We start from the raw sequence: 24,120 nt of genomic DNA, 5'->3' as shown, positions 1-24,120 counted from the left end.
CTTAGATAGAGTCCAAGATAAGCTAACATTGAATTGACTACTCATTTTGAATTTTCATTATATAAAAGGATACTAATTTTAATTTATTCTGGGCTTATATCCAGGTTCACAACTGAACTTCCTAGCCAAACTCTAAGCCTCAAAAGCTAATTTTCTTTTCATATATGTAGACATAATGTCTGGTATTAATTCATTCACTGTGCGTTTACCAGATGCTCCAGATACGTGCTTGATATCATGTGTGGGAGTTGGAAATCAGAGAATATATGTATTCTATGTTAAATATGAAAATTATAAGCAGCCTGGATTTTGGAACACACAAATCTATGTTCTGGTTTCAGCATTTTGAAGGAGATTATTTACGTTTTGTAGCAGATCAATCACAAAATTGCACTTATTTTTTGTTTTTATTTAAGTGCCCAAACTTCAAAGAAAACTTGATTTTAGAGCTGAATGTAAGCTGAAGTACTGTTACTGACTAGTAATTTTATGCTTCTGGATTTTACCCAAAGCAGGCATATTTCAGCTTAATACAATGTTTGAAGAATTATATTGAGGTTTTGTTTAAAAAGGCTTCCATGAATTTTTATTGTAATACCTATGACTCTGCCAATATAAAGCATTGCCAATATTCAAATGTTCAGCTAGGGGATTAACAGATATAAAATAATAAATTCTGAACAAAAACATTTTATTTAGGGAAAACTAGATGTATCAGAAACTATGAATAAACATCAAATAATAACATGCAATTATTGATTGACAATCTTAGAAATTTTTATGTCTACTGTGAATGAAACTTTTATGATGACATCAGTATACTTTTTTCACATCTCATCCGTAAACATGCTAAGGAGTTAATACTATCTGAAGGCTATGTGTAACCATTTAGTTTTGAAGCACTGGAGTGACATCATATTTGTGTGCTAAAAAAGTCACTGTATCATCAGGGTGAATAAGGAGGGGAGGGGCAGATCTGTTCTGGTCCACTGTCTTTTCCTCTTACTCAAGAGCTAATTTGCTAAAATGAATCCACTTGATATTAGTCTATGAACATAAAAGCAATGTGTTAGAGAGTGATCCTAACATTTAGCATGGAGATTTTGACCAGATGGGATATAGTTTAGAATCTGTGGGCCATAGTGTCTCTGTTCTGACTATTCAACTCTGTCATTATAGTGCAAAAATGGCCATGGACCCTATGTAAATGAATAGGCATGGCTGCATTCAAATGAAAATTTATTTACTCAAATAGGCATCTTTCCTAAGAATAAAGTTTGCCAATCCTTGGTGTAGAAACTGCTTTAAGTCAAAAGCACTAGGTGGATACTGGGATATACAGCTCCTCCTATCCTGATGTACACAATGTATTTAGAGAAGAAATATGATATTCATCATAAGCTATTAATTGTTTGGTGTTAGGATGCTAATAATATATACAGTTCTCAAGTTATACATTTGCTATATTTTAGCTTTTAATTTTTAAGTTGTTTATTTCTAAAAGGAGGAATAGAGATAGTTAAAAATATGATATATCAGCTAGATGAAATATTATTGAGCTAGCATATATTTAATAACCAATAACTAGGTTAAATTCATTTTAATATTTTAAATGGGGCAGCCCAGGTGGCTCAGCAGTTTAGCGCCACCTTCAGCCCAGGACGTGATCCTGGAGACCCAGGACTGAGTCCCACGTCAGGCTCCCTGCATGGAGCCTGCTTCTCCCTCTGCCTATGTCTCTGCCTCTCTCTCTCTCTCTCTCTCTGTGTGTGTGTGTGTGTCTCTCATGAATAAATAAATAAAATCTTTAAAAAATATATATTTTAAATATAAAATCAAACACAAAGAAGAAAATGTATAACTATAGGAGCATAAGGATTGTATCTGTGTGGAAAAAAGGCATCTAGACAAGTCGGTAAAGCCTATAAAGTGGTAATAAAAAGACATGATTACATTTTCTTGAGAATCTTCTAATATTACCATTATATTATGTAAAAATGTTTTAAAATTAAAAATAACTTTATTGCTTAAAACACATGGAAATTTTTAATAGAAATGAGCAAACTTTGTCAAGTAGAACACATTATTTTTTGACAGAGAATAAAAGATAGAAATTACAAGAGAAGACTTAGGAATGCCTGGGTGGCTCCGTCAGTTAAGTATGTGACTCCTGATTTCAGCTCAGGTCATGATCTCAGGGTCCTGGGATTGAGCTCCGCATCAGGCTCTGAGCTCAGCATAGAGTTTGCTTGGGACTCTCCCTCCCGCTCCCTCTCCTTCTCACCCTGTTCACACACACTGTCTCTCTCTATCTCTCTGAAAATAACTAAAATTTTAAATTAAAAAAAAGTCATAGGTAAAATGAAACAGAATTACAGATGACTTGATACTAATATATGGCATAGACTATGTAGACTAGTACAATTTTGTTTCTACTTATAAGATTTAGAAATAATTTAACCAACACTCTGTTCCATGTATCTATGTTCACTTACAGAGGAACATAAGAGAATTATCTCTGCTCTGTGTTTAGGTCCTACTCTAATTCTTATTAACTGTTTGTTGTATCAATAGTTTGTTGTGATAAATAAATAATGATAACCACTATTTAGATAGTACATAATGTGTTTGCTTCCTTAAATAATCAAAATGCACAGGCCAGAGATGCAGCTATTATGTCAATCTTTGCTTCCCTCCACACCTGGTGGATATTTCTCAATGTGAATGATTGAGATTTTAAGAAAATTAGCCTGGATTGTAGGAGACAAGTGGATTTGTTCAGGTAATATCTATGGGTAAGCCAGTCTTAATTTTTTTTAATAGAAAAGATATAAGACAATAAAGATACAGCTGAGCATCTAATCAATAGAAAAGAAAAGGACCTATGTGTAGGTATTTGCAATAGCACAATTTTCAGAAAGAACCAAATAAATTAGGAAAATTACCTTTATTTTCTTGCCAAGATTAAAAAACTTTTAAATCAAAATTCATACAAATTTAGCACAAAGGAAGAGAACTATAAAAATATTGGAAAAAAAAAGTTAAAATGTTACATTTTCAATAGTTGAAATGTGGATGTTTGTCTTCTCTCTAATCTTAATAATGAGCATATGTTCTTGTAAGGAAAAAAATACACTTCAAAAACTTCAAAATGTGACCCTTTGTTTTTTGTTTGTTTGTTTGTTTGTCTTATGAAACCAGTATACCTATTCATTTGTTCTAGAAAATCTGTTCGGATGATTTTTTAAAAAATTTAAATATATTTTAAGTGGAGCAAAACAAATCAACATTTATTTGAACATCTTTAATGTTACTTTAAAAATTCTTCTTAATTGGGATATTACATTGGGGATTTTGCTAAGGGAATATAAAGTATAAGAATTTTAGATGTAGTCCTACTTCTTGAAGTGTGCCTCTACACCCGCTTTTATGCTTTATTCTTTAGTATGCTCTTCTTGAAATGTTAAATTTGGTATTTTTGTGCTCACCCAACTGAAATGACAATTCCCTTTACTATTTTTTTAAACCACAATCCCAAGGCTAAATGTCTTCTTTCTTTACATTCTTCTTGACCTCACTGTTATCATATTGGTACAGTACATCATGATTCTCTCATCCAAAGGGTAGATAGATAGATGATAAACAGAGAGAGAGAGAGATGATAGGTGAAAGATAGATAGATAGATAGATAGATAGATGATAGATAGATAGATAGATAGATGATAGATAGATAGATAGATAGATAGATAGATAGATAGATAGATAGATGATAGATAGATAGATAGATAGATAGATGATAGATAGATAGATAATAGGGTAAAGAAAAAGATAGTATGGATTAGCTGAGAGATTATCCTCTTCTAAGTCACTGCATCAGTTAATTAATTGCTTAAAATAGAAGTATTTGGAGAAGTTCAAAGGGCAGTAGGAAGTTTTGAAAAATAATTTTCAAAGTAAGGTTACTTAGCCTACAAACAATATTTATTTGAAAAATCTATCAATCTGTTCATCTATCTCTCCAATCTTCAGTATGTTAAACAATCACTACTGGTGATGTAATAAAAACACACTTGACTTTGATTTCATGTCATTCTTTTAAAATATACTTAGTTTAATATGTAGGCTGTTTTTGTACTGTGCAGACATGGAAGACAAAATTGACATTTTACTTTCTGGCCATATCCAGAGGCTCCTCAGACATTTCCATAGCTGAGTACCTTTTTCTTGAGTTCCCCTGATACAAGCAAATGAACGTCTTATCTGCATAGTCAATGTTAACTTCTTTAAATTCACTATTTACCACCAGCTTCTTGCAACTGGGTCTTCTAGCTCTCTAAAAAGGCTTATGCAAGGCAATGATTCCCCTACTCTGGCTCTCTCTTTTGTGTTCATAGAATATACTCACATGTTCTTGACTTGAGTACCTTTGGGAGAACAAATTTATCCTATCAAGAATTAAAGAAGAAACAAAGCTGCCTACTGGCTTACCCAGCAAATCAATTAGTGAGATTATTATTCTCCTAGATTTTGCAGCCTGGAGTGAGACTGAAGTCCAGAGTATCCCCTATCTATAGAGACATAAGAATGTGTGATGATGCTCACTACTGATGCTTACTCTGTTTAGAAGTAAGATGAAGGAGGTAACTCCCAAAAGTTCCAATCCCAAAAGGAGGCAGCTGTGGTCCACAGCACCAATTTTCACCAAAGAAATATCTTTATATTTTTCATTATTGCTCCTTTATCTGCCTGAAGTGCTGAATATAGCAAGATTCATAAAACAGATTCTGTAAGGGGAGGCTGGGTGGCTCAGTCAGTTAAACACCCGACTCTTGATTTTGGCTCAGGTCATGATCTCAGGGTTGTAAGATCATGCCCCCACATCAGGCTCCATGTTCAGTGGAAAATCTGCTTGAGAATCTCTCTCTCCTTTTCCCTCTGCCCCTCCCTCCACCCCTCCACCCCCAACCCCCACTGGTACTTGCTCTCTCATTCTCTCTCAAATAAATAAATCTTAAAAAAACATAACAAAACAACACAAAAACAGATTCTCCAAGATTTCTTTTGAAAAAAATCAGCCTACAGGGAACCTCTGCCTTATACTTACTCCAGTATCTTATATTTATTGTATTAGTACCACAGTAGAAATAAGATATAAATAGTTCAATTTTTTGTCACACATATAAATAACCTGTAGAAAAATTTCATCAAATTAAAAGACCTTAAATATTGGGAAATTATACAAAAAGTAATGACTGGAAATCTTTTAAAGAATTGATGCATGGGATGCCTAAGTGGCTCAGCGGTTGATCATCTGCCTTCAGCTCAGGGCATGATCTCAGGATCTGGGATCGAGTCCCACATCAGGCTCCCTGCATGGAGCCGCTTCTCCCTCTGCCTGTGTCCCTGCCTCTCTCTCTGTGTGTGTCTCTCATGAATAAATAAATAAAGTCTTTAAAAAAAAAAAGAATTGATTCTGACCTGGCAAAGGTGATTTACATAGTTTACATATATCCAGGTGTGGGAGAGCAAGACCTCAGCAAGTAAAAGAAACAGGAAGAACGGGGTCACACATAAATGGCAACAGCTTTATGCATGTGGCAAAAGCCAATTATTCCTGCCTTTGGCGGGTACTGAAAGCAGGAATGATGGTGGATAGGCAGCCAGGCCTGCTGAGGTCAGTTCCCCCATTGCTGTAGCCCCATAGTTCATATTCTCTGAGACCCCTGCCAATAGGCAGGTGCAGTTCCCTGCTACCCACTCATGACCGATTTCTTGATGTTTCTCCTTCCTTCTTCCACATACTTTACATCCTAGATAATAAAACCCAGATCCAACCCGGACTTGGGTCTTCACCTTGGCACCTGCACTTCTTGGTGAGCCTGGTGGGGTAGCCCTTTTGGACCTAGGTAATCATTTTTCCCTGTCTGAATGCACACCACAGCTTTAATGCAGAGAGAACATGACTTTAAGCACTATGATTCTACAAAGTGATTCCAGTTTTATTGGACATTTCACAATAGTATAACATGATGATATGGTTAATACATTATTGAGCTGGTGTGTAAGAAGGGACAAGAAAGTAAGACTAGTTGCAAATTAGAGGTCAAGATGTCTTTTCCAAGAACAGAATAAAATCTAAAGCAATATAAAGATGGATACTGTTATATTTTCCTTATGTTTTTTTGAAATAAAAAAGTATTAATTTTCTTTAAGCTCTGAATCCCCTTTTCTCATCCCCCCAAAATTTCATGTACTCTTCACCGAGTTCCCCCAAAGGCTATATCTAATGTAACTATAGTACCATATCCAAACCAGGAATATTGGTGTGTGTATAGTCTTGTGCCAATTTGTCACATAGATAAATGCTTGTAGCTATCACCAGAATTGATTATATCAGTACAAAGAGCTCCCTTGTTCTAGTACATTATGGGCACATCCATCCTCTAAACACAGTTGACCACTAATCTGTTCTTCATCTCCATTAACTTTGTCATTTGTAAAAATGCTGTATAAATAGAATCATATATATGACACTCTGGGATGAACTTTTCCATTTAACATAGCACCCTTGCATATAGTTGGGTCATATTTTTAACTCATTTAGCAATATCTGTCTTTTAACTAGTGTATTTAGTGTATTTATATATATATATTTTTTTAAAGGATCCAAAGAGAAGGAGTCACTCTATCAAGCAACTCCTTCTAAATTTTTTTTTTTTTAGTTTTATTTATTTATGATAGTCACAGAGAGAGAGAGAGAGGCAGAGACACAGGCAGAGGGAGAAGCAGGCTCCATGCACTGGGAGCCTGACGTGGGATTTGATCCCGGGTCTCCAGGATCGCGCCCCGGGCCAAAGGCAGGCGCCAAACTGCTGCGCCACCCAGGGATCCCCTAGTGTATTTATATTTGAGGTAAATAATGATTTCTTAAGGTTTAAGTCTGGCATTTTTTTTATTTTTATTTTCTATTTTTTGATACTCTGGGTTCCCCCCTTGTTTTCTATGTGTTATGTAAACATTTTTTTGAATACTATTTTCATGTATAGTATCTTTCGCTGCAATTTTCGTAGAATATTTTAGTGGTTTCTCCAGGTTTTGCATTTCACAGACATAACTTATCAGAGTCTAATGATAGACTTTGGAAAACAACTTTTTAGTAATTTGTGTCTAGTGTAAAAATCTTTCATTACTTTAAATCTTTTAATCCCCCATAGTGTATGATTGTCTTTAATATTTCTTCTATAAATATATTACGAACCGCATCAGGAAATATCCTTTTTGTTTCAACCATTAAATATAATTTAGAAAACTCAAAAGGAGAAAGACAACCTGTTGTTCCTTTCATTGTTCTTTCTTCTATTCTGATGTTCTTAGATTCCATATTTTTACTGTGCCTTTCTGCTTAAAGAAGTCCTTCTAGATATTCTTTTAGGATGTATAGACTTGTGACAAATATTCTTAGGTTCCTTTGTGCAGAAATATCTTTATTTCTTTTCCATTTTGCTGGATATATAATTCAGTGTTGGGAGCTATTTATTTATAAGAATTTGAAAATTTTTGTACCACTTCCTTCTGAGCTCCATGACCTCAGGTGAGAAATCCACTCATGTTAATTCTTTTTCCTTTATATGATTTATCTCTCACTACTTATAAGATTCTTGTTTGTCTTTAGTTTTCAGAAGTTGGTTATGATGTGTCTTTGTGAGTTTATTTTTGGATTTATCTTGTTTAGCATTCACTCTGATTTTAAGATTTTATGTATTTATTCATGAGAGACAGAGAGAGAGAGAGAGAGAGAGAGAGAGAGAGGCAGAGACACAGGCAGAGGGAGAAGCAGGCTCCATGCAGGGAGCCTGACAGGACTCATCCCGGGTCTCCAGGATCAGGCCCTGGGCTGAAGGCGGCACTAAACCACTGAGCCACCCAAGCTGCCCATCACTCTGATTCTTAAATTTGAAATCAAATTTGGGAAATTAACAGCAAGAATTTATTTGAAATTTTTTCAGCCTCCACTTATTTTACCTGCATCTAAGACTCCAAGAACATGAAGCTCCTTATGGTATAAAGTTAGGTTATTTACTTGTGATCTTTCTTTTGCTCTTAATGTAGTCATTTATTAAAGCATTTTTAATTTCTGAACATTTGTGCATTTTTCAGTTTTCTTTTGTTATTATTTTCTAGTCTCAGACCACTGAAGTTGAAATAGACACTTGGAATGATTTCAATCTTCTTTAATTTGCTAAGTAAGGCTTATTTTGTGACTTACCACATGTTGTATCCTGGAGAATGTGACATGCATGCTCAAGAATAATGGATATTCTGGTGCTATTGAGCGGACTGTTCTGTTAGCCCCACTTTGTCTAAGACATAATTCAAGTTTAGTGTTTCCTTATTGATTTCCTGTTGGAATGATCTATTTGTTGTTGAAAATGTGCTATCGAAGTCTCCTACTCTTAGTTCTGTATTTCCTTAATATATGTAGGTGCTTCATTGCTACATGCATATATATTTCAACTATTTTATCCTCTTAATGAATTGAATTCTTTAGCATTGTGTAATGACCTTCTTCATCTCTTGTTATAGTTTTTAACTTTAAATCTGTTTTGTCTGATATAAATATAGGTACTCCAGCTCTCTTTTGGTTTTCACTTTCACGGAATATCTTTTCCCATCCACTTACTTTGAACTTATGTGTGTCCTTAAAACTGGTGTCTTATAGGAAGCATATAGTTGGATCTTGATTTTTAATCCATTTAGCCACTTGTGTGCCTTTCAATTGAAAAATTTAATCCTTTTGCATTTAGAATAATTATTGATAGTCTTATTAACTATTTTCTGGATATTCTGTTGTTCCTTTGTTCCATCTTTCCTTTTGCTGTACTTTTGTGAATTGATGCTTTTCAGTAGTGGTATGTTCTTATTTCTTGTCTTTTTATCATTTGTAAATCTACCTTTCCTACTCTCTTTAATATGTTTTTTTCTTATATGTGTGCTTCACCCAGGAGCTATATTCCTCACTTGGAGTTCCTAGCTCTTATAAAAGTATGTTTGTGCACAGATGTTCTAATTGATCCTTCTAATGGGAGGAGTGCTAAAAATTCCCATCCTGCCATTTTGCACAATTCACTGAATTTTTGTCTTTCTATTGTGTTGTTAGGCTGTTCAGTAAATTTTTATTTCAGTTTTTTTTCGGTTTTTTAAATATTTTACAGTTTAAAAATATTCATTCATTTCTTCTTTACATCTTCTGTTGCTTTGCTGAGACATTTTTCCCCCATTTATGTCAAGTATGCTGATAACTGATTATGGAATCTTTATGCTAGCTACCTTAAGACACTATCACAATTCCAATATCTGTCTCATCTCAGTGTTGGCATCTGTTGACTATTTTTTAATATTCAGGTTGAGGCTTTCCATGTTTTGGTAGAACAAATAACTTTTCATGGTTTTCTAAACATTACAAGTACAGTATTTAGTAGTAGTAGTAGTAGTAGTAGTAGTACCACTATTATTATTTACTTTAGGGGGAGAAGGATAAAGGGAGAAGGAGAGACTCTCATGTAGATTTCTTGCTGAGCACAGAACCTGATGCAGGGCTCAATCTCACAACCCTGAAATCACAACCTGAGCCAAAATCAAAAGTTAGAGGCTCAACTGACTGAGATGTCTTTACAGGTATAGCATTAAAAGACACTAGATTTTATTTAAATCTTTGGTTTTAATAGGTCTTCTCTAATATTGTGCCATTGAAAGTAGACCTTGTTACTTCTAAATGAGGGTGAAAGTTTGGGCTCCTGTTATTATAGGGCAGCCTGGGTGGCTCAGCGATTTAGCAACGCCTTCAGCCCAGGGGCATGATTCTGGAGACCCAGGATCCAATCCCACATCAGGCTCCCTGCATGGAGCCTGCTTCTCCCCCTGCCTATATCTCTGCCTCTGTGTGTGTGTGTGTGTGTGTGTGTGTGTCTCATGAATGAATGAATGAATGAATGAATGAATAAATAAATAAATAAATAAATAAAAAGAAAGTTTAGGCTCCCTACTATGTCCCTTTGATATCATTGATGGAGGAAGGTTATTTCATTGAATGGATGGAGCTTGGATTTTAGGCTTTCCACCGGGCCTTCATTGATACTTCACTGATGGTACCTTCTCCTGGAGAGAGAGGAACTCCTACTGCTTCCTAGATGGTCACTATTGACACAATGAGAAGAGAGAGTACTTATTATCATGACATGATAGTGAAAATTTCAGCTTCCCACTCAGCCTTTCCTAACCCAGACCATGGAGGAAAAGTGACTTACGGTGGCTGGAGTACAGGATCCCTACTGTTCTCCCCTTGTTACCACTAGACTGGGTTGAAAGCTCTAGCTTTCTACTCCATTTTCTGTAAAGCCTGGGGACAGGCTACAGCAGTGACTTCTAATAGCCCTGAAAGAATGAAGTCCAGGGTCTTTTTTGGCTCTGTTGATGGGGATAGGATGGTACCGTGAATATTTTTCATCTGGTTTGCCTAGGTTAAAAAATTATTGTCTAAAATTTCTGCCTTGTGAGTTTGCTTCTGTCCAGGGTTCCCTTGGGGGCTTCTTTGTTGCCTTTGTTGCCAATGGCTTTTTCAAGTTGCCAGCTTCTTTAGCAACAAGTCTGGAATACATGAGGGAAACAGAAGACTTAGGTTTAGTGCCCAACTCAGCTTTATGTGTCAACATGGCTATACTATAGCCCCAATTATTCAGTCTAATATTAATCTAGATGTTACAGTAAAGGTATCAGGTATCTTGTATATGTTATTAAAGTCTAAAATCAGTTTGTTTAAAAAAAGGAAGATTATCCTAGATAATGTGCGTGGGCCTGATTAACTCAGCTGAAAGGCATTAAGATCAAAATTGAAGCTTTCTTGGGATGCCTGGGTGGCTCAGCAGTTGAGTGTCTCCCTTCAGCTCACGGTGTGATTCTGGGGTTCAGGGATGGAGTCTTATATCAGGCTCCCTCTGAGGAGCCTGCTTCTCCCTCTGACTATGTCTTTGCTTCTCTCTGTGTGTCTCTCATGAATAAATAAATAAAATCTTTAAAAAAAAAATTGAAGTGTCCTTGAAAAGAAAAAAAAAAATCTGCCTGTAGATGTAGCTTCATTTTGTACCTAACTGTTCTAGTCTGCCTTTCCTGGTCTGCTTTATGGATTTTGACCTGACAAACCAGCCCCCACAATAACATAAACCAATTTTCTTTCAATAAATATTTTGGTACTACTAGGAAGTGTTATGCTATAATAAAAGTCTTTGCTATAAGAAATGTCTAAAAATATGGAAATGGCTTATAATAGGATAAGAGGTAGGGGCTAGAGGAATTTTAGGAATCATGATATAAAAGCTCAGATTTCTGGGAAGATACTGTTAGTAGAAATATGGATGTTAAGAATTTCTAGTAAGGACTCAGGAAGAAGTAAGGAGCATCATGGAGAAATCCTGTATTGTCTTAGAGAATATAGATATCATCATAAATGGAATGTTGGTAGATATATGAATGTGGAAGATTCTTTTCATGAGGACTCAGTAGGAAATGAGGAACACATTATTAGAAACTGGAGGAGAGGAGATCTTTGTTATATAGTGGAGAAAACTTAGCTGAATTGAGTCCTATATTTAATTCAGGTTTTTTAAAATCTCACAATGAGCACTCATTTATCTTCCTGTGTGTCTGCCTTGGCATTTCAACGCATCACAAATAAACTACAAGTTCTCAGCTTTTAAGCACCTATCTCTGTTTCTACCCGCTATTCTGCCTCCAGAATTCTGTAATTTCCCAGCTAGATCTCATGACAAAAGTGAGAACACTTTCTTAGAGATTTGTATCTCTTGATTTCCTTCTCCCATATTTTCTTTTTTAAAATTAATTTTCATGCTGTTGTATTTTCTGAATAGCCTCCAATGCAATCATTTGAAAATCTTTCCTTCCTATTCCAAGAATGGTTTGAATAGATTTCTCTCAAAAGTGCCTTTTAAGCACATTGGATGGATGGATTTAGAAGCTATTGTTTCCTCAGTCAGGTTTTATTCAATCTTTCTTAATATTTAACCTTATAAAGTTTAAATTCAATTTTTAAATATATTCTGTATTTAAATGTTATTATGGGTTGAATTGTGCTCCCTTCTATTTACATTTTGAAGTCCTAACTCATATGACTATATTTGGAGATAGGATTTTTAAAAAGATAATTATGATAAAAATGAGACCATATGGATAGGCTTTACTCCCAAATGGTGTCCTTACAAAAAGGGGAGGTTAAAACACAGACAAATACATCAGTAGGACAATGTGAAGATACAGGGAGAATATGATGATCTGTAAGTAATAGAGAAAGGCTTCAAAGAAAACAACTACGACAATACCTTGATCTTGGACTTTAATCCTGTAGAATTGTGGGAAAATAAATTTGTGTTTAAGTCACCCAACCTGTAGTATGTGTTAGGAAAATCCTAGCAAATACAATTTTTTTTTTTTTTTTTTTTGCAGGGGAGGATACAAATTTTTGTATGAGTAATGAAAGCTTTTCTATACATTTCCACAAAATATATTATCTGTATTCTTTTTTTTTTCTGGAAAAAAGTTAACCTTTGTACAATGATTATCATTATCTGCCTCAATCAGTAAGCTATGCACTTGGTTCCATGGAAAAGCAAATTTATAATATAAGAATATTGATTATTGCTGATTTCATTTGGAAGTTGTGTTTAGATGAAGGATTTTCAATTCATTGTTTCTCCCTCTTAAATTATGGAGTTGCTCTTAACCATTAATTGAAGACCGGATTCCAAATGACCAAATTTGAATTACTCAGTATAATTAATATTGAAGTAAATAAGATGAAAAAAATTAATGGATCTTTTGAGAGATTTTTTAAATGTAAACAATATTGCATAAACAGTTCTGAATTACGCAAGTAGACAAAACATGTCAATGAAAGAACACTAATTTTTTTAATTGAAATTTTTGAATTTACACAGAAATGTGGAGTCATATAAACTAGAAAGAATTTTAATTTTAATGTACATGCAACTTTTTGTTTTATTGTTAATATTGTCCTTCTTTTGAATTAAAGGAGGAAAAAAGGAGACTATGGAATTTCTTCAATGCTTAGCTTTTTCTGAAATTCCTGGTCTAGCCTCGAGTACACATTATCTATTACAGTGTGTGAAGAAAGAACTTTTATCGGGCTTTTGGTTTTTGTTTTTGCCTGTTCCTTGAAAAATTTGGGATTATGTTCCAAGAGAAGTATCTACCTACCAGCACACTATACTTCTCACTTTGGTCTCTGTTGTGCCCAAGATGACGAATCCGAAAAACCACTAAGGAGCCGACACCGTTGCAAGTACATAAGGGTTTATTTACAAGCTCGAGCTTGGGTCCAAGTATACTCCACACAGTAGAGCAGTGGCTTGGACCCGGAAGTGGATTACAGCTGGGTTTTTTATGGCCTGGTCTAGGGGATTTTCAGAAGAGGTGGAGGAATTTTTTCCATTCCAATATGGGGGAAAATGTGGGGGAGTTTCTTAAGAGGGGATTCTCTGCCAAGGGCATTCTGAGTTCTGTTGTCTTTCTGATAGGGGATTCCCTGCCGAGGACATTCTGAATTTTTTCCTGTAAAGTTCAGCTCTTATTCACAGGGGCCTAAGATGGCTTTACTTGTGCTAAAGCTAAACTTGAGGTGGAATGGCCTTAATTTTCTCGGCCTCCACAGTCTCATCACTTCCAACTTGGTCTTACAACTTTAAGAAGTCTCTGTTTTTTTCAAAACTATTCTTTCATAATTGTCAGAGTAATCGATTTATACTACAAACCTAACATGCCATCAAGACTTGTCCCCTACTTAAGCCTCTTCAATAATTCACATTGCTTATAAGCTTCTCAAACTCTGCTGGGCTTCCTGCACATCCCATTCCAAGTCAAGCTTCTGTGACTGATAACATTACTTCCTCTGTGTTCATCTTTTTCTACTTGCATCCTATGTTTAATTGCCATTTACTTTCTTCTTCTTCTTCTTTTTTCTAATACACAAGCAAAAGAAATATCAAACATCTTTCCATTTTATAATGACCTCTCTTCTCACAACTATCCTCTGTGGATTAGGGAATTGCCTTCTTGTTTTCTTCATTTATAACTTTGGTATATTTGCAAATAATATTGAAAATATCTCTTTCCTTTTCTGTCTTAGGTTCTTAAAAATAGTGATCATACTTGATTGCCTGTATCCCTACTGCTTAGTATAGCATTTTTACATAGTAGTCACCCAATGGATATATATTTGCTGAAATAAACTGCTTTTTTATTTTAAAAATTCTATAGTCTATAAAATGGAAACATTCTATCACATTTCAAAAAAAATCTATCATATATAATATGTTATTACACTATAATAATAAAATTATCTTAATTTACTACAAAATATCAATGGTCCTATAAGGCAATATTTCATATTTTAAAATACATGTTCAATTTATTCAAATGTAGGTGCTTATAGAGTCAAAGTTGGCAACAGTTTCATAGAAAATAACTGAACTTTGTAGTTTGTGGCATAAATACTGAGAAGAAAACATTTATTTCTGTATCTATACAGATAATTTGGGTTGCTAGACTATCCTTTTTTTTTTTTTTAATTTTTATTTATTTATGATAGGAACACAGTGAGAGAGAGAGGCAGAGACACAGGCAGAGGGAGAAGCAGGCTCCATGCACCGGGAGCCCGACGTGGGATTCGATCCCGGATCTCCAGGATCGCGCCCTGGGCCAAAGGCAGGCGCCAAACCGCTGTGCCACCCAGGGATCCCTAGACTATCCTGATTTAGATTGGAACTGGGCCGCGGTGAAAGCTAACCATCCTGCTCTCTAGCAAAATGTGTCCTGGGATGCCTAATGACCACAAATGGTCAGGAACTTCAGCTTTATGTCTCATTCAATAATATCTCTTGTCTCTCAAGAAACTAAAATGAAGAGTGAGTCATAAGGAAATCAATAGTGTTATATTCAAACAAGGCTATTTGGACCAAAACACATTCCATTTTCTCATTAACCATGGAGCCAAAGCAGGGAGGGGGCAGAATTTGTATTCATTTGAAATCGCACACAGATGGAACTGTTGCTTCCCATTGCCTGGTGAAGGCTCGAAAGTGCACAAAATTAAGTGTATTTTATTAAAACTAACTTTAAAAATGCATACTGTTTCCTCTCATTTACTTAATAATTGATTAATTACAGCCTACTTTACTTCTCTTAGAGATATTTTTCAGATTCATTTGTCCATTACATTTTTGAAGTTTGATTAGCTTTGGGAATTATATTTTAACAATTCAATTTAATTGAATTTTTAAAAGAATAGAGGAAATTTAATTCCCGTTAAAAATGATAATACACCAATTTTCTAAGGTCCTTAGTTGGGATTTATTATTTCTCATTTTTTATGCTTTCCAAAGCAAAACAGAGGTCTTACAATTGGAAAGGCAAGAAGGTTGTTTCTATCTCTTCCTGGTGCCTTAGGGCATACTCTGTGGTTGAACAATACAAATATATGTGGGTCACATATATTATTTTAAATGTCCTAGGTGTCACATTAAAAAGCATAAAAGAAACAGGTGAAATTAATTTAGTGCTATATAGTATTTAACCTAGTATAGCTAAAATGTTATCATTTCAACATGGAATCCGTATTATCATTAGTGAGATATTTTACATATTTTTTAGTGAAATATATTTGAAATCTGTGTATTTTACACCTACAGCACATCTACATTTGCCCTAGCCTCATTTCAATTGTTCAAAGTAGCTACTACAGTGGACATCATGACTCTACTTGATCTAAATATAACACAATAGTAATACAGAATTTGCAAATTCCAAAGGGATTTGGAAGTTGCATCCTTTGACTTCATCATCACCCGAATCTTAAAATTTCTTGAACATTTCCCTCTCCCATCGTCACTAACACCACCAAAACAAATATCATTTTACTTGAAATGTCTGCAAATTGTACAGGATGTGGTAGGTTTATGATCAGTGCTCAGAGAGCAATTGGCATTTGAATTAAACCACATGAAGATAACAACAGACATTACCAATTTTAACAGCTGCTAAGTGGTGTTAATTGCTGGCTGTAGACCACAAGCTGAGCAATTTTCTCTGTACTGTACAAACAGAACAAAGCGAGATAGAAATAAAACAAAAAGTATTACCCTCATTATAATAATGTACAGTCCTTGGTAATATAATGTCTTCTTATAATGTATGTTATTTGAATTTGACAATGAACTAGTATGAGAAAAATGATAATATATAAAATTGCTCACTTATATGTTCAAATAATAAATGTTTGAAATATTTTACACACATACAATTAGAAGTGTTCTACACATTTTGTACGTTTATAAAACTGTCAATGGATTAAGTTCTTGATATTTAAATTAATGAGAAGGAGATGTAGTTAAATGTTGAAGGAAGCTTGAAAACATGAAGCATGGCGAACAAATTTTTTTTTTAATTGTCCGAAAGAGGTGGAATTTATTAGATCATTAGACTATGTTGACTGAGCTAAGTTCTATCAATATTTAATAACATTCCAGCTCGTTAGTTCCTAAAATGATGGCTACAAAAATATTCCATTCCAATCAATGAAACAGTAAAACAATAAACAGATCACATGGAGAAATTAAAAGTGCTCAGTTATTTAAAATAGTATGCATAATCTTTATACTTTATTCTTATTAATATGCACTATTTAAATAAAGATATGGATTTATTGTAGACTGTTTCATGGTCTAGTTTAGGATATACATTAATATTATTTTGACAAAAGCTACTTACATATAGAATTACCTTGATTTCTTATGCTTTATAATCATCTGTTGATCATTTTCGCTTTAGGCTTTGAGTTTGTAGGCCTGTATTGTATCATGTACATTTCAGAAAGAGATAGATGAATTGTGACATTTGCTACCTAATATCTGCTGGAACTTTATTTTTCTGCCAGGTCATTTCTTAACTGTAGTCAAGTTATTAACTATTTATCAAGATGGCCTCAATATTCGCCTTGACTTGACTAAATTTTATACATATATCTTCCTTCTGTAGGCCACTGGCCATTCTTTACTTTAGAAAATTTGCAATTATAAAATCTTTCTCTGCCCCATTGAGATGTAAATATGCTCCCAACCGCTTGCCAGCTTTGCAATCCAAAAATATCTTTTTCAATGATTTAGGAGCCATTTTGAAATAGTCATCTAAAAGGACAGGTCTCTATATATCATTTTCTATGGAATGATAAATACCTAATTAGATAAATACCAATTAGCAAATGCAGATGGCCAATTATATTGACCCACCTTTCCCATAATGTCCTCCAGTACCTCTGCATGAATTCATCCACTTCTTTTTTAAGATTTTTTTTTTTTTTTAATTCATGGGAGAACAGGAGAAAGAGAGAGAGGCAGAGACACAGGCAGAGGCAGAAGCAGGCTCCATGCAGGGAGCCTGATGTGAGACTCAATCCTGGGACTCGAGGATCATGCCCTGGGCTGAAGGAAGGAAGGTACTAAACCGCTGAGCTACCCAGGGATCCCCCTAATTCATCCACTTTTAAACTCTTCTGCCTTTCCTTTCAATGAAGTTGGAGTTCAGTTCAGTCTTTTTCCCCTGTTGCAGTAGTCTCAACTCCTAGTATAATTGTCTTGTATAAAATCTGCCTTCCTGTTGAACTCTATCCTGCTTAATTCCATCTGGGGCAATTTTTCTTTGACACTATCAAAAGTCCCACATCTGGAAATAGAGATGAAGACCTTGGAAATTTACGTTGTCTAATTAAGCCTTGCATTCATGGTATTCTAGAATCATTGTACTTAATCTAGTTTGCAAGCAGATACAACTAATTGCATGTATTTTAAATATTCTCAAGATAAACAGTAACTCTCTCTCTCAAGGGGTGACTATTATTTGTCACCGGTGATTCATCCTAAGTATCCAGGTGATTCACTTGGTAACTGAGTTGACCATTTATGCTAGGTAATTGGTTTATGCAAAGGAAAAATAAACTTACTTATGATAGGAAATAGTTTTGCAACTTGAAGCCAAAAGCCTGCTGAAGCTAGGCTCCTATCCTTGCACAGAAACTGAGAAATAGAGTCATTATCTTTCTTAGATGTTGACTTTCCAAAGCGATGGTTCCCAAGCCCTTCAGAAATACCTCCTATTCATAAAGCTGGCAAAAAGCTTATTTAGTTTTTAAGAGGATTTACATATATTTCAAAGTGACAGAGAAATAACTTACAAGTTTTCTAAAAGAAAATTCTTAAAGTAAAGGGAATGCAGGAAAGTTTCTTTCCTTATTTTCAACAGGGAAAATTAAGTTTCTTATGTCTAATTTGTATTTGCCCTTACAGTATAACCATTCTCTTTAAAATGAACAAACAAAAAAGTAAACAAACCAAAAATACTTTACCAGAAAGCTTGAAGTCATCTATGTAGAAATTGAAGATACACAATTTGAATGGAATTATCTTGACCTAGTTTACTCTTAAATATATATATGACTGAATGCTTATGTCCTCCTCAAATTCATATGTTAAAGCCTTAACTCCCAAAGCAATGGTAGTAAGAAGTAGGGCCTTTGGGAAGTAATTAGGTCATTAGGATGGAGCTCTCCTGAATGCTCTGTGCCTTTGTAAGAACAGACACTATAAAGCTCATTTCCCCCTCTCCCCTCCCTCTGATACATAATAATACAATGAGAAAGTGGCCTCTGAAAACCAGAAAAAAGGCCTTTACCGTACACTGGCTATGTTGGCACCTTGATCTTGAACTTCCTAGCCTCTAGAAGAGTAAAAAATAAATTTCTATTATTTAAGCAACACAATCCATGGCATTTTTGTTATAACAGCCCAAAATGACTAGGACCATCAAGTTGGAGATTTTCAGTTGCCTAGTGTTGGACCCTGGCTCACGGGTGCCAACGTGTCCCGGCGGACGCCCCAGAGACTCAGACCCCAGACAGGCAGATGCAATTAGCAAGAGGGTTTATTGGACGTTTGCGCAAACGGGCTCTCCGCCTCCGAGGAGGAAGAGAGCCCCGATTAGCAGTTACAGGCATCTTTTAAAGGCAAAAAGACCGCTTAAAGGCAAAGAAACCAGGGGAGTAGCATAGCATCCAGGTTATTGATTTCTCAACATGAACCTGTTCAGGGACATTTCAGTCAGGGCGTGGGGGGGGAATGGTTTTCTTATCTTGGACAACCAGAATATTTTTTGTTGCTTAAATTCCAGGGAGGTGCAGGGATGGGCTGCCTCTGGATTAGGGCTGGTCCTACTCACAAGGGGGGCGGGGGTTCTTCATTCCCTCCTCTTTGTTTGGGCTGATTTTAATCTTAAAATCTTAGGGAACATTTATTTCTTCAGTTTGGAAGGCCCGACATTGTTGAGTTAATACCAGAGCTTGGGTAATGGACAATCATTCTCAGACGAACTGGGGCAGCTGGTTGAGGATGCAGGGTCCGAAAGTTAGCAGCAGGAGCAGGATAACTAGAGGGCCCATAATGGTAGAGATTAGGGTGGTCATCCAGGGAGACTGGTTAAACCAGCCTTCAAACCAACCCTGCTGGGCCTCCCGGTCCCTTTGTCTTTTATTTAACCTATCCCCGAGTTTGGCCATGGAGTCCCTGATGACTCCAGAATGGCCTGCATAGAAACAGCATTCCTCTCCCAGGGCTGCACACAGTCCTCCCTCTTTCAGGAATAGTAAATCCAAGCCTCTCCTGTTTTGAAGTCCTACTTCTGAAAGTGAGGTGAGGGACTGTTCTAACTTAGAAACGGACTGCTCTAGTGCCCGTAGATCCTCATCTACAGCTGCCTGGAGTTCTATATGACGTCGTGAGCCCTGGATCAGAGCAGCTGCGCCAGTACCCACCCCAGTTGCGACCCCTAGTCCCAGCATAACGACTAGGGTTAGGGAGACAGGCTCACGCTGAAAACGGGTGGGATGTCTGTCATATTGATTTTTTAGAGTTTCAGCAGGGTGATAGAACACCCTGGGCATAATCTGCACCATAACACTGAAGTTCTCAGAGTCATTTAGGACCTGAGCAGATACACAGGGGGTGAGGCCTTTGTTGCATGCCCACTAGGTTCCCGGCTGGGGTACCAGGTAAGAGTCAGTCCCTAAAATCAGGGCGGTAGTATTGCAGAGTTCCTGGTAACCCCGGGTGAGTATAGTTAGCCTTGACAGTGATGTAATCCCAGGAGGAGGAGGGCCTCCCATCCTCTGTCTCCCGTAGTCTCGCACCCCCAATTTTCACAATAGAAGTGTTTCCCCCTCCAAGGTGGGATTTAGCCTGCGATCTCTGTGGTACCCGGGACAGACATAAAAGGGAAGAGTGCTTAGCATGGCCCTTCTGTCAGGCGTGCCACATCCTCCCCATGGGTCTAATCCCAGTCGCCCTGGAGGGCTTTCTTGGTTAGGGGCTCTAGAGGTGTCGAAGTATCCCTCTAGGTCCCATGGGCTGGGGGCCCCTATGGTTAGCTTGCATAGGTCAGGATATAGGTTAGGCCACCAGGTTCCCACGGGGGCGGTCTTAGTTATAGACCAGACCTCGTCACCCCCAGACGTTAGTACCTGCCAGGTTAACCTTTTGGGGCATGAGGGTCACCTTTGGCGGAGGTGAAGAGCGCTAGGAGAGGTAGGAATATAACAACTGTCATTGAACAATTTTTGAAAGTCTTATCTTGAGCGGGTTTTGGGTGCGGTGGAGCTTCCATTGGGGTGGCTCGCCGGGTCCGTCCTGGCTGGCGTCAGGGGTGCTCGTTGATGGGGCGCGCTTGACGTGTGAGGCGTGGACCCAAGCAGCAATGCCGTCTACCTTTAAGGCGGTTGGGGTGGTCAGTAGTACAGTGTATGGGCCCTTCCAGCGGGGCTCAAGCGTCCTGGACTGATGTCTCCTGATGTAGACGGAGTCACCGATCTGGAACGGGTGTGGGTCGGTTGTGTCTCCGGGGCAGTAAACAGCCGCAAGGGGTTTCCAGATCTGGCGCTGGATAATCTGGAGCGCCTTTAGCCTGTCCTGTAAACCGGGAGTGTTAGCATGAGGGTCAATAGCAGAATCTAGTAAGTCCGTTACTGGTGGGGGACCTCCATAGAGAATCTCGTAAGGAGTTAGCCCATGGCGCGTGGGAGTGTTCCGGACTCGGAACAGGACCATAGGGAGGAGTTGGACCCAGTCTCTAGTGCCAGTCTCCAATGTCAATTTGGTTAGGGTCTCTTTAATTGTTCTATTCATTCTTTCTACCTGCCCTGAGCTCTGGGGTCTGTATGCACAATGCAATTTTTAATTTATCCCCAGTAATCTGGCCACCAACTGACTTACCTGGGAGACGAAGGCGGGGCCGTTGTCCGACCCTATTACCTTGGGCAGTCCAAACCAGGGGAAAATTTCTTCTAGGATTTTCTTGACAACCACCTGGGCAGTTTCTCGTTTGGTGGGGAAGGCTTCTGTCCATCCTCCTGTGGGCCTAGTGCAGCGGCTCGTGCTGTTTGATCGGCCAGCCTGTTCCCCTCTGCTACTGGGTCATTGCCTGGCTGATGCCCCGGACAGTGAATTATCTACCACGGCCACCCCGGCTTTGCGTTCACCATTTCGTAGAAAGCTACTCCCCTCGGTGTACCAGGTTGCTTCAGCATCTGGCAAAGGCTGGTCCGTCAAGTCCCCTCTGGTGCCATGGACCTCAGCTAAGATCTGGTGGCAATCATGCATTAGCAGGGAGGGAGACTCGGCTTCCAGAAGCAAGGTGGCCGGGGTTAGGGATGTAGCCGTTCCCAACCGTATCCGCTCGGAATTCAGTAACATGGCCTGATAATGGGTGGCCCGAGCGTTTGAGAGCCATCGATCAGGGGGCTGGCGGATGACTGTCTCTATAGCGTTGGGGGCCACCACAGTGAGGGGTTGGCTGAAGGCCAACTTATCTGAATCTTTTACCAGGACTGCCACAGCCGCTATTATTTGGAGACATGGGGGCCATCCTGACGCCACACTATCTAATTTTTTGAAAAAATATGCCACGGGCCTTTTCCAGGGTCCCAGTTTCTGAGTTAGGACCCCTTTGGCTATTCCTCAGCGTTCATCAGCATATAGCGCAAATGGCTTGGTTACATCTGGGAGGCTCAGGGCAGGGGCAGTCAATAAGGCCCTTTTTATTTTGTCAAAAGCCAATTGTTGCTCCTTTCCCCAGTGGTAGGGGGTGTTGGATTTCGTGAGAGGATATAGGGGAGCCGCCAGCTCTGCAAACCCGGGTACCCAGAGGCAGCAGAACCCGGCACTGCCGAGGAACTCTCGTAGCCCTCTGGCGTCAGTGGGTGCTAGGATCAGGGCTACAGCCTTTTTGCGGCCCTCCGTCAGCCACCTCTGGCCTCCTTCCAGGAGATATCCCAGATAGGTCACTCGTCTCTGGCCTATTTGGGCCTTTTTGGCGGAGGCCCTATACCCCAGTCTTCCCAGTCTCTCGAGCAGGGCCCCCGTACCTTTTACATAATCCTGTTCTGTCTTAGCCGCTATGAGCAAATCATCCACGTACTGCAGGAGAACGAGGTCCGGATCGCCAACTCCGAATTCTGCCCAAGTCCTGATGCAAGGCTTCGTTGAACAAGGTGGGGGAGTTTTTGAATCCCTGTGGTAGCTTTGTCCAAGTGAGTTGTCCTGAGAATCCCGTCTCAGGATCTTTTCATTCAAAGGCAAAAATAGGCTGGCTTTGAGAGCTTAACTTTAGGCAAAAGAATGCATCTTCTAGATAGAGCTCAAGGGTCCTTCTGCCTCAGTTAAAACTGAATGTTGAGCTCCCGTAGCAACCAGGAAGGTCACTGGTTGACCCCCCCACTTTAAGGGTTATCCGAGGCTCGGGGGGGGGGGGGGCTCCTGGCCCTGACATCCCTAATCTTCATCCTCTAGGGACAGTACAGGAATGGGCTTCTTCTTAGGTCCCTGCGTTTGGCCCTTCTTTGGACAATCTTTAACCCAATGTCCTTTTTCCTTGCAGTAGGCACACTGGTCTCGTTCAACCCGTGGTCTTCTTGTCTCCCAGGTCCTTACTCTGTCCTGACTTACTCTGCCCTGAGCCCTGTACTATGGTGGCCAGTATCCCAGTCAGTTCTTTACTGCGTTTCCTTTATCTCTTTTATTCCCTCGTTCCTCTTGCTCTTTACGGATCCTTTCCTCCCTTTCCTCTGGGGTGTCTCTCTCTCTCTTTCTCTCTCTTCTCTTTCTCTTTCTCTCTCTCTTTTTCTCTTTCTCTCTCTTTCTCTTTCTCTCTCTCTCTTTCTCTCTCTTTCTCTTTCTCTTTCCTCTCTCTTTCTCTCTTTCTCTTTCACTTTCTCTCTCTCTTTAAGTAAACGTACGGTAGCCCTCCATCAATCTTTCCAGAAAACCTGCTGGAGTCTCATCTTTTCCCTGCACTATAGCACGTACCTTTGCCAAATTGGTGGGGCGTCGCCCTGCCCCTTTGAGACCCGCTAGGAGTACCTGGCGATAGAGACGGAGCCGCTCCCTCCCAGCAGCAGTGTCGTAGTCCCAGGTGGGGCAAACCAAGGGGAAAACATCCTCAATTTCATTAGGCAGCTGGGGCGGCCTCCCATCCGCCCCGGGGACGTTTTTCTGTAGATGCGCGGTCTCTCCTCCGTGGTGAGGAGAGTCTGCAGGAGCTGATCAGGGTGCCCACTGGGTCCTGGCTGAAAGACCGGGGCCTTCACCTGCAAGATAATGTCAATATTAAAAGTTCCGTTCCTGGGCCACCCGACGTTGAGAGTCGGCCACTCTGAGGAGCAGAAGGTGACCCATTTCATTTTCTGACTTCGACCGAAAGGTTGTGTGCCCGGCTGGCGACTTCTTTCCAGTGATCTAGAGTGAGGCTTAAAGGGGTGGTTACAGTTTGCCCCGCGGGTGTAGAAAAGAGGTGAGCGGGGAGGAGGAGGACAGGAAGAAAGACACAGAACAAACAGACCCACACGAATGACGGGACCGGCACGGTGGATTCAGACGGGAGCGGTCGCCAACAACGACCCTCCCCGAAGAGGAGGAAGTGCCGGGCTCCGTTCCTCTTCCA

General features: G+C 38.7%; 1 long non-coding RNA gene across 1 annotated transcript; it reads right to left on the bottom strand.

Annotated features, from left to right (window-relative positions):
* Positions 1-19,038: 19,038 nt before the first annotated feature.
* On the bottom strand, positions 19,039-21,565 carry LOC140594519 (uncharacterized). The gene is made up of 2 exons (XR_011995387.1): positions 21,396-21,565; positions 19,039-21,092 (listed from the first exon to the last, which is right to left on the bottom strand). It is a non-coding gene; the product is annotated as an uncharacterized lncRNA (long non-coding RNA).
* Between the last annotated feature and the right edge of the window lie 2,555 nt (positions 21,566-24,120).

The sequence above is a fragment of the Vulpes vulpes genome, chromosome 11 (assembly GCF_048418805.1).
Source record: "Vulpes vulpes isolate BD-2025 chromosome 11, VulVul3, whole genome shotgun sequence".
Classification (NCBI taxonomy): Eukaryota; Metazoa; Chordata; class Mammalia; order Carnivora; family Canidae; genus Vulpes; species Vulpes vulpes.
The sequence above is the reverse complement of the archived record's forward strand: the minus strand, read 5'-3'. Positions and strand labels throughout refer to the sequence as shown.